The sequence below is a fragment of the Medicago sativa genome, chromosome 4, assembly GCF_051527215.1.
Source record: "Medicago sativa cultivar Bolivia chromosome 4, Bolivia_mono, whole genome shotgun sequence".
Lineage (NCBI taxonomy): Eukaryota > Viridiplantae > Streptophyta > Magnoliopsida > Fabales > Fabaceae > Medicago > Medicago sativa.
Genome location: NC_140752.1, coordinates 14,374,796 through 14,386,696, shown reverse-complemented (window position 1 = coordinate 14,386,696; position 11,901 = coordinate 14,374,796). Strand labels below are relative to the sequence as shown.

The 11,901-nt window shown below is 32.7% G+C and overlaps 1 pseudogene; it reads left to right on the top strand.

Annotated features, from left to right (window-relative positions):
* Positions 1-7,377: 7,377 nt before the first annotated feature.
* LOC146926548 (SKP1-like protein 1A pseudogene) lies at positions 7,378-8,294 on the top strand (annotated as a pseudogene).
* Positions 8,295-11,901: the final 3,607 nt, after the last annotated feature.

Here is an 11,901-nt window from a genome sequence, read left to right as displayed (position 1 = left end):
TGATTATGTTAGCGTGTAACAAACATCTTATCTGAGTTCATTTTACGGATTAGTTCCGAGAGGAGTAACCCCGGAAGTTCATCCCTTACTACCGGTGAAAATGCTTTGCAATAGCGCACCGGACTCCCTTAGTGAACGTGCGGGTCCCTTACGGCTTGCCCCATTCCCCTAGGAGAACCTTTTATATCCAACCTTGGAAGGTATATAAAAGACACGACACTTTAACTTAGTGAAATGCGGCTCCCTTTCGGCTTAACCATTCCCCCCCTTGGGGAACCCCTTGAACCCAACCTTGGAAGGAATTCAAGAGACATAACACTCTTATTATAATCTTGGTCTTATGCATGTATGAAGGTTAAACCTAATCATACTAACTCTTTTACCTCGGATCCTTGAACGATCCCACTAGAGGTAAACTAAAGGCTTGCTTAACTTACTTCGTGAATGAATATGAAATCGATTCACGTCTTGCCATAGTCGTATGGCTCTTACTTCTTTAAGAAGATAATACTCTTAAACATATGCGAAAAGCTTAAACTTCGCATCTTATCATTCTAGGGATCTTGCTAACTTGCTTGTTCTCGACAACTATGTCGAGGCTCTAGTTTTTCCTTACTTAATGAGTAATTTACTACCCGATTCCTGACATGATTCTCTCGTATACCATGCCTTACTAACATGCATAATACTTGCCTCTTTAACATAAGAATCTTGCTTCCCTTGATCATCATTTGGGACCTTGGTTTGAGGGGTTTACATTCGTAAAAAGACACCAAGGAGAAAACCGCATCGCGAATCCCCATGCCTACCTAAAGCGAGCAAAACAAAGAGATTTCTCCCTGTCTTACTCGCCTAGGCGAGTAGATTTGCTGGGGAGGCGAGCAGCAGCTCGCAGCTGCGAGTTGGGGGCGAGCAGGACCCCCCTTTCGGAGTTCTAGCTCGCCGTGGCGAGTAATAGCTCGCCGTGGCGAGTTAGGACAGTCCAGAACACTTAAAAATGGTATTTTTGACCCAAAAACCTCAAACCAAGTGTCTCTATGTGTTATAGAACATAGTTGATCATTGGAAACTTATAAAACATTCATATGGTAAGAATTAACACGTATAGCATGCATGGCATAAAAAGGGGCAACTAGTCTAACACTTGAACCCTAGAATTTCATATTACTCATAATATACATACATGGCATAATCACAATCCCAAAGGGTGGGAAGTCTATCTATGGAACTCACCTAAACCAAGTTCTTGAAGCATCACCATGTGCCAAGCCCAATCATGCCAAAACCCTAGCCTTGCTCCACTTGCTTCCTTTGTCCAAAACTTTCTATCTTGATGCTTTTCTTGCAATCTAAGACATCATGATACTTGATTGATCATGAAGAAACCATACTTGAACTTACTCACCAACAAACCCTAATTCTTGCTTCTTAGCTCATAGTTGTTTCTTGCTTGTTTCACCAATCCCATGAAGCATAATCAACATAAGTTCCCAAACCAACAATCTAAAGCCTCAACTTCTTGATCAAGATCAAACCCTAGATTTTAGATCTCTTCTTGAAAGGAGGAAAGGAAAAATCAAAGAAGACCAAGCTTCCCCAAGTTAGAGGATCATGAAGGAACAAGAAAATATGCTTGGTATAGAAGGAGAATTAGAGAAGAATTGAAGAAAGAAAGAGAGAAGGGCGTGGGAGAAGAGAAAGAGAGAGAGAGAAACTCTTGCCAACATAGAAAGAGAGAGAAAAGGATAAGGGTTATGAGATATTTTCCTCCCAAAACAATATAAATATCCTTTCCACATGAATTTACCATTTTGCCCTTGCCTTGGACGTGTTTAAAACAACTCTGATATTTTTTCCCGTATTATGCTGACATGTCATAAATTATTAACCATAAACTTACTTCCCATGAATTAATTCCTCTGGCACGATCACGGGTAATATTTCCATTAGCTGACGAGCGGGATGTTACATCTTTCATCCTCTTCGACTTTGTCAGCCCAAGATGTTTTTGTTAATGTTGCAAGGACAGTTGTTGGGGTTGTTTCTGATGATTTCTGATCTTTGGTTGTTGAATTCCATCCACTAGGTGCTAATGACTCAATTGGGACTTTTGATTCTTCTGGGACTGTGTAATTTACATAGTAGTTGTATTTTCCAGAATGACCTAGCATACCCCAGTATTCGTTATTTTTAAGTTCTGAAACTGTTGATGTTTCTTTGTTATTAAAAAGTTTTTCAAGACTTTGTATTGTTAATATCATCTCCCCCTCCTCAGAATGAAAAGTTTCCAGATGGTTCTTTGTAAATGCAATTTGCTCTTGCTTTTGTTTAAGAGAGTTCTGCAACGTTTTTATAGCTGCTTCCATTCTCTTGTTAATGCATCTGCAAAACAATTTTTTTCAGATTTTATATATTCAATATATGGGTGAAACGGCTTGAGTTTCATCTGCCATCTTACAAGTCTTCCATATTTATAATTGACACGAAGGTCTTATTTCCAAAATCCGATTACATATTTGGAATCTGTTCTTAATAAAAATCTGGTTGGAATTAATTCCATTTGCCATTTTGTTAGAACTTTAACACAAGTTAATGTTTCTAATTCATGAATTGGGTATCTTATTTCAGTGTCTGTAAATGATCCTGAAACATATTTACAAAGTAAAAGATTTTTGTCTTTTATCTTATTTTTAATATTTTCACAAGAATATTCATTCTTAGTATCTTTCGATACCAATTTTTCTAATAAATCAGATAGTTTGTCTAATTTCTCTTTCGAGCTATCAGACTTAACGTACTGGGTTGCTCCAGTATCTTTTATTCCTTGTTGATGGGTTACATCACCAACATAGTCTCCTGAATCATTTAGATTCAGTATCCCTTTACCATTAGGTAGAGCTCTCATACAACCTGCCCAGGTTGTTTTATCAGCATCAATCTCAACGATCAAAAAATCATTTTCTGTTGGATTGTATAAGCTGGGTAACACTTCAGTTTTCTTTTTAATAGTTTTTACAGTCAAAGTATCTTTTTAAGTCCATGACCATGGAACCTTTTCAGATATTTTTCTATGTAAAACCTTTCTTTTATTTGCCAAATTTTTGAAAAATCCTTCATTGGCAATATAATTTAAACATCCTAAGAATCTTTGGATTTGTTTTCGGTCTTCTAGTTCGTCAGGAAAAGCTTGAATCTTTTCTTGAACATGCGGAGATAAATCGAGAGTACCATTTTCTTTTAGAATAAGACCTAAATACTCGATTTCTTTTTTGGCAAGTAGTTATTTCTTTTTAGAAATGACAATTCCTTTTTTTGAAATTCTATTTAAAACAGTTTCTACATCTTTAAGATGTTGTTCATTAGTTCCTTTTGTAAAGACTAAAATGTTTGGTGTATAGAAGGTGCTTGCTTTAATCCAAATGGAAGGAAATTCCATTCGTAGTGACCTTGTGGACACGAAAAAGCGGTTAAACGCTAGTTTCTTCACAAAGTCTAAGCTGATAATATCCTGATTTTGCATGAAAGGATGAAAACCAATTACTTCCTTTTACTTTTAGTAAAATATAATCCTTTCGCGGTAATTTATAAGAATCTCCAATTGTAGCATCGTTGAGTTTCTTATAATTTATCACCATTCTAGCTTTTCCTCTTTTTATTTCATTGTGATTTATCACATAAAAAGCGGGTGCTGAATGTGGACTTGCAGAAGGATTAATTAGTTTCTTTTCTTCAAGATCTTTCAAATCTTTCTGAAATTCTAGTTTATCTTGTACAAAATAGGGTATTCTGTTTTTTACATTGATCTCTTTGTTAGGATCACGTCATTTGATAGTCACAAGTTCATGATTTGTATTTTTCTATTTATCCAAAGGATCTTCTAAACATACGACATCAAGTTTTTGTTCTATTTCTTCAAGATTTAGAAAGAATTTTCCTTCTTCCCAAATACTTTTCAAATTTACAAGATTTTCAGAGATTAATTGAATAATCTCATTTCTAGTAATAATTTTTGTTGTTATAACTTTTTTTCCTTTCTTTGGGGTTTGATAAATTCTTCCAAAGTAAAGAAATAGTTTTAACATTTTGCACAAACAGTGCATATAGCTTTAGAAAGTTATTTCCAATGATTAGATCTAAACCTGAGTCATGGAGATAGATTGTAGGTATGAAAAATTCATGATCTTCTATAATTATTGAGATATTTTTCAAAACAAACCATATTTGATGTTTTGACTTATCTGCAACAATTATTTCTTTGGGTTTTTCCAATTTTTCCCAATTTTTTTGCTATGTTTTGTTTTCCAAAACATAATGTTGCGCCTGTATCTAAATAGGCTAAAATTTCCTTCTTGCGAAGTTTTACTTTGATAAAGGTAGCACTAGGGTTACCTTTACTCAAGATCTTGGTCTTTCTCATATTCTGAGTCTGTACAAAGTTCATAAAAAATTTGTTGTTCCCAATCAGAATCCGAATCTGATTCTACTGGTTCATAACCTACTCTATAGATCATGTTTAGAACCTGTTTCTTTTCTTTAGAAACTTTCTTTGGACATTCATTAGCATAATGTCCTGTTTCTTGACATAACCAACATGTACAAGATTTTTTACCTTTAGGACAAACTTTGTTCTTCCTAGGATAATCTCTTTTTCTTCTATAGAATTTCTTTTTCCTAAGTTTCTTTTTATCATAGGTAAATTTTTTAAATTTCTTTCTTCTAGGACATTTTCTTTTTCTCCTAGTTTTCTTATCACAACCATAAGCTCCAACTCTTTCTTGGAGTCTATCACAGCACAATCCTATTTGTGCTTCTCGATTTGATTGTTTCTTTAGGCACTGTTCTTGCATCCAATTTCTAAGAATAGAAATTCTAGCTCCTAGAGTGTTTTTAACCTTTCCTTCAAAAACTGCACTGGTAAATACAGTTTGAATTGTTTGAGACATTGCCATAGGCAATTTTTGATAAAATAGTTCAACAATATGTTGACCTTCTCTAATTGTTTTATTTATATCATAATATAATTGTGAAAATTCACAAATATAATTTTCTTTGTAACATGGATTACATATGGATAAGTTCATAATTCTCCATATTTTTTCAGTATTAAAGGCAGTATTAGAATCAACAGTATCTTGTCAGCCTTTAAATTCTTCTAAACGCCATTCAAAGACATTGTTTATCATTTCCATATTATTTTCTGCAGTAATTTCTGCTTCAGTTTTTTTAGCCAGAAATTTATATGCATTACCTTCTGTTCTACATAAAAGATAATTAAAAATCTGTTTTGGGTTTAGATTTTTTAAGTCATTATTTAACTGTATCGAAATGATATTTTTATTATACCAATTTCTTATAGTTTGAACTATATTGTCAATACAGTCAATATTTAGAATTCCACTTTCATTATTTACGCTATGCTTAGGAACGTAACTCATTGGAATTTTTTGGTATTTGGCTCTAGCAAATTCTCTATGGAAATTTGTATTCCAGTCAAACGAGAGATTTCTTTTTGTTCCAGAGCTTTCGCCCATTTCTAATTGTTCTAGAGATTTCTTTTTGTTCTAGAGCTTTCGCCCATTTCTAGTTCCTTAGGTTGAGGTTCTTCCTTAATGGGATCTTTTTTGCTTATGTCTAAAGTAACCATAAGTTGGTCTAATTTTTCGAGTTGATATTCTATGTTTTCTTCTACACTCATTTTTTATGGTGAGTGAATAAAGGTTTAGGTGGTTGAAAAAGTTCGGTTTTTTCTTTATTCTCCCCTTCTCTAAGCTGAAGAGAATTATTTTGTTTACAACAACAATTTTTTATCATATAATTAATCATATCAGTTATATTGTTTAACTGAGGATTAAAAGAATGATATATATGAGGATACTCATGTTTCTCATTTTTGTTATAACATGGAAAATCTTTCTCCATATCTGCCCAAGTTTCATGGGGTCTTTCTAGTCCTTGCTCATAATCTTTTGTAAACAGACTATTTTGTTTAAAGATTTGAGGTAAGGTTTCAAGGTAAGAAATTTGTCTTTCAAATTTCTCATTTAATCTCCTAGTTTCGTCAAGCAAGGCTTTAACTCTAGTTGTGAGTGTATTATGTTCTTCACTCATCTTATCTAACTAGTTTTTGAAGTCTTTTTCTAAGGTTGCGTTTGGCCCAACTTTTTTTAGGCATACAAGCTACTTTAAACTTAAAGTTAAAAATAACAACTTAAAAGATAAAGTTAAGGTTGTTTGGTAAACATTATCTTTTATTTCAATTTTTTTATGTTTAAGTGTTTGATAATATTTTCAAATAAAATCAATTTATTTTAACAAGCTCATATTTAATTATGAATCATTATAAATATTTAAAAAATGATTAAGATTTATGAAAATTCATCCATTATCATGTTAAATAATTTTTTATGATATTCAATAAATGATAACTTTTTTGATAAATTTTTTTTTCTGTTTTTGATAAATATTTAACAGTTAACAGCTAAATATTTAATAATGACAGAAAAATTATTTTAAAACTATATATTTAATAAAATTGAGAACCCTAAATAAATAATTTTGATTAAATACATAAATATGAACCTTTAAATTTAATTCATATTTTTTCTTTGAAAGAGCACATAATCAAGTGTGATATAGTTAGAGAAATAATATTTACGAACCAGTATATCTCATTTGTCAATAAAAAAAGTACCAGTTTAGTAATTAACCAAAATATATTGTAAATAAAAAACCAAAAAATGATACACAATTGCCCCCTAAAAAAAAAATAGGGGAGCATATGACGTTAGCAATTGGAGAAACAACGTCAAAAAAATTAAAATAAAACATACATGGGATTCGAAGCGGAGAACTCTAAAAATAAGTTGAGCGTGTTTTGTAAAAGTAGTTCTCATCACCTTCTTTTAAAAGTACTTTTTTCTTATATTTCTTCTTTATAAAAAAGCAACCTTTTAGTTATGGAGCTTAGTCTAAATTATGTTTGGCCCTACTTCTTTTTATAAGGAGATGACAAGTCCAAAAAAAAGCTGGGCCAAACATGCTCTAAGAGTTTCTGCTAACTCTATGTATTCTGAAAAAAGTTGGTAATTAAAATCTTCTTTCAAAAAGTAATTATTAGTTGTCTCTTCATACCATTTAATTTGTAATTTTACCAAATTAATTTTTTGGTAATTAGGATATAAAATAAAAGGTGAAGGAAAAATCCTTCCTGTAGGATTCTTAATCAAATTCATAATTTAATTTTTTTTTAATTTTTTTTATTTATTTTAGACTTTTAAAGCCTGTTCCTATGAATACTGATTTTAAGAGATCTTGACTTTTTTGGAAAAGTCATTTTGGCGACTTCACCGTAGAATTTGCCTTCATAAATAGATAGAACTTGCTAACCACGTAGGAGACCCTGTATAAATATAACTCATGCCCATTGTTTCATATCATTAATTCTGCTCACTCACTATTTTCTAACTTGGTTAGGGTTTTCCTGTGTCAAAAAAAAAAAAACTTGTGTTAGGGTTTTCACGTACTGCAAAGAAGAAGAACACACAATATATCATCCAAGAATCAAATTTCAATCATCAACCATCATGTCATCATCATCGTTAAGGAAGATCATTCAAAAGAGAAACATGATCAAAATGGGGAAGAAACAACAATCACGGAAGATCACCCTGTTGAGTTCCGGCGGCGACGACTTTGAAATTGACGAGGCTGTAGCGTTGGAATCGCAAACAATCAAGTGCATGATCGAGGATGACTGTGCCGATGACATTGGAATCCCTAACCCAAACGCAACCAGCGAGATCTTGGCTATGGTTATTGAGTATTGTAAGAAACACGTTGAAGCTGTTGCGGTTTCCGAAGAAGAAAAGCCTTGGAAGACGGATGGTCTTGTGTATCGTAAGAAGGTTTCAAGTTCCGAAGAAAAGAAATCCGGTGAAGATGTTCTTAAGGCTTCTGCTGTGAGTTCTGAAGCGAAAGAAGTGAGTAAGGAGGATGAGCTGGAGAGTGGGATGCTGAATTTGTTAAGGTTGATAACGTTACGCTGTTTGAACTTGTTCGTGCTGCAAACTATTTGGACATCAAGAACTTGCTGGAGCTTACTTGCAAGACTGTCGCCGAGATTATGCATGGTAAGATATCGGAGCAGATTTGCCGGACTTTCAAGATTGCGAATGACTTATATCCTGAGGAAGAGGAAGAAATCCGTAAGGAAAATCAATGGCCTTTTGAATGAAGTCCATCAATGTAGTCTATAACTTCTTAATAGTAGAGACTACTCTTCCTCAGGTTAAGTTGCCTAAGCAAGTGTGTATGGAGTGTTATTTTCGTGGTGAAATCACATGGAGATGATTGTTATTTTCTTACTTTCATATATGAACTCACTAGGTATATTTGGATTTATTTGATTGAAATAAGGAGTGGTGTATTCACCCAATTCAAGACATTTAAATTGATAGCTGAAAAACAAGTTGAATACAGCATTAAGAAATTAAGAATTGATGGAAGAGGTGAATACATCTCCACTGAATTTCACAATTCTATGAAAAAGAAGACATTTAACATGATATTATAGCTCATTATAACACTGCAACATAATGGTTTTGTTGAAAGAAAAACAAGAGCATAATGAATATCTCCAGAAGCATGATCAAAATTCAAAGCAAAAGAATTTCTAAATAGATTTTGGGGTGAGGCAGTTTCAACAGCAGTGCACATCACTAACAGATGTCCCCGTGTTAGTACTTTGTTTTAGGCATGTATCTGAGCAATTACGAAGAAATATGAATGATAGAAGTCAAGCCATGATTCTCATAGGCTATCACTCTATAGGTACCTACAAAATATACTCACCAAATGAGAAGAATGTGATAATAAGTATAGATGTGTAGTTTGATGGAAGCAAAGGTTGGAACTGGAATCATAATTCAGGCAACTCGGTGCTAAATGGATGAAAATGCAGATAATGTAAGAATTGTACTTGAGGAAGATCAAGTAAGTGAATATGCACATGATCATAATGTGAGAAGATCAACCAAAAGAAGAACTCAATCAGTTAGGTTAACTAATTATGAAAAGGTTTTCTAATCAAGTTGTTGATCAAGAAGGTGGTCTAATTGATGAAGCAGTTTATGAGAGGTTTTCTCGCAAATATGTTCGTCGTTGTTCACCTATTGTCATCACTCCACTGTTGCGTATCATATATAATTAATGAGCAAAGAGGATCCACATTTGCTGGAAACGAAACCTAGGTAATAAGGTGATTAGTATTTCAGTTTTTACTCTCTTTTTTTTGAGGGAATTTTAGTTTTTACCTATTGCTTTCTCTTCTTTTCTTTTTCTACAATGAAATCTTGAGATTGTGGACGGAAGTCACAATGATATATTTTCCTAAATATATCAAGCCTTTGTTGCTATGTTTTCTAGATTTCATCTTAGTGCTTTCAAAGTTGTGGCATATGATTATTTGAGTTTAGCTCATCAAGGTGGCAATTGATATAAACATAACAAGACCAAATACTCATATAAAAAATTATGAGTATGGATGTTTGAACTTGGTTAACATTTAGTTATAATCAATTAATCAATTCTTTTCAAAAGAATCTAATAATTATAACATTATAATTCATAACCTTAGACATTATTCTTTGTTGAAAAGAAAAGGTAAATATTCGATCTATAAGGTGAAACAAATTTTTCCTATCATTAATTTGCGTAGCAATATAGGGCCTTTAGATTGTAAATTCTATCTTCTGATGAAAATCTACAATTCTAATATATTTTTATTATATTGTTAAAACCTTCAACCAAAACCATTCATCAATCTTTCAAAGCTCAAACAATTTTTATTTGTATACATAGGAGAAAAAGGTAATCTTGATGATCACAAGTCCCTTTGAGATCGATATTTTTATTACGGAGATAAAATCATGCATTTGGAGGCTTATTTAATTGATCGTGAGTCCAAGGAATTGAATTGCATGTCGTCTTGTTGTCGGATGATAGGGGACACTCGATTATGATTGGACAATCTTGATTTTGATATCAATTTTAGAATTAATAGATACAATAAAATTTTAGCTTGAAACGTAGATTGTCTGATCTTAATCGAAACACCACAAATCTTGTGAGTGCAGGACTGTATACAATCTTTATCCAAGGTCCAATGTGTTTGTGTTATCGATTTCTCTAAGGTAACCTAGTCCTATTTTCATGTTGCATTTATTCCCTATTAAGAAGTTGGCTGAGTTCCCTTCAACAATAAAAAAAACAAGTTGGTTGAGTTAGAAGGCAACTTAACCATTTTTTCATGATGCTCGTGAAAATTAAATCGTATCTCATATTTCAGTTAAAATCCCACACATAGATGTGATGATAACAACAAAGGTATTTTGGTTCATCATCCAGAGTTTCTTAAGGATGATTCAAATGTACACTCCATGTCTTTCTAGATGATGTCTTAAGATGGAGTGTTGTATTTGTGGGTTCATTCAAATTGCAAGTGTCAAAAGTGACAGTGTATTTTTATTTGGTTTTGTTAAATTGTGTTGTAATTTTAGCTTATGTTGTCAGTTTACGTTATATTTCTCTTCTTGTGTGACATTTGTTCTATCATTTTATCTCCAATTATGTTGGATTGTAAGCTTTGGTGTATTATTATTGAATTATGGTTGCTGCATATTATTGTTAGATTATGAGTGTTGTTAACTTTTCTTGAAAGTATGAGTGGTTGATGAACTATGTACTTGGTACTATAAATTTTGTTAAAGTCTGAAGTAGGACAGGTTAGATCCTAATTCCTGATATGATCCTAATTCCAAGGTTAAATGGAATTCAGGCCAGATCGGGTCTTAACTTCCGAACTAGAGTGATTGAGAGTAAGGACCACAAAGGAGCTTTTTTGGAAAGTAGAGGGGTCTATTGAGCAACTTTCTTATCTACATAATTTCTTAACAAATGTTTCAAAGTGGATCGAGGCCAATTGTGCTAATAGACAATAGTGAATTTTTTTCCCACCTTACGCCTTTCTTGGACGCCCTTTGTTTTGTCCATGTTACCCCCTTCAAATTTTATAATCGATGCATTTTTAATATTTTTTGGATTATAAAATCTGAAATGTAATTTTCCTAGTATTAGAACAAAAAAGTATGTGGATTCGACTTGATTCAATTTTAGAGATGACATGATTTAAAATTGACAATAAAAATTATTAAATGAACACAATTTATTAATTCAATATAGGATTTCATAAATCATTCACATTAATATCATCGTCAGATAAAATACAAATATACATTGAATAAACCCTATAATATCATTACTACGGAGAACTACTATAAAATTATTAAAAAACAACTAAATCGGAGAAGATGGGAGCAGCCTCATATCCAAATTGAAGGGAATACTGATGGAGACAATCCCCTTTTGTCCATCATACCAACCCCATAAAATGGCACGAAGATTTCTTTTGACCATCATGGTATATCCTTATAAATATTGCAAAGTAGTATGTGGGATAATATGAATAGCCAACAATGATACCATGACATCATAACCGCCCTCAGAAGGAAATAAGAATGAAAAGGAGAGAAAGTGAATTGGAATGAAAAATAATGAAGAATGAAATACTATTTATAGACATAGAAACAAACCTCGACAATAACAACAATCAAAGGAAGCATTTCTCATGTGGTCCACCGGCCAAATCTCGTCTCCAATTGTAGTCGGTGATTTTCGGGTATCAAAACATTAATTGGTCTTGAACCTTCTGTCATACCCCAATTTTTGACCTAAGACCTCATATTCATATGTCCTCTGACCCGGAATACTCTTTGACTTTTCAGTAAAAATTTCGGAAGAGAAGTATTTTAAAATACCTCATATTTTGGTTCCGAGTCTGGCCCT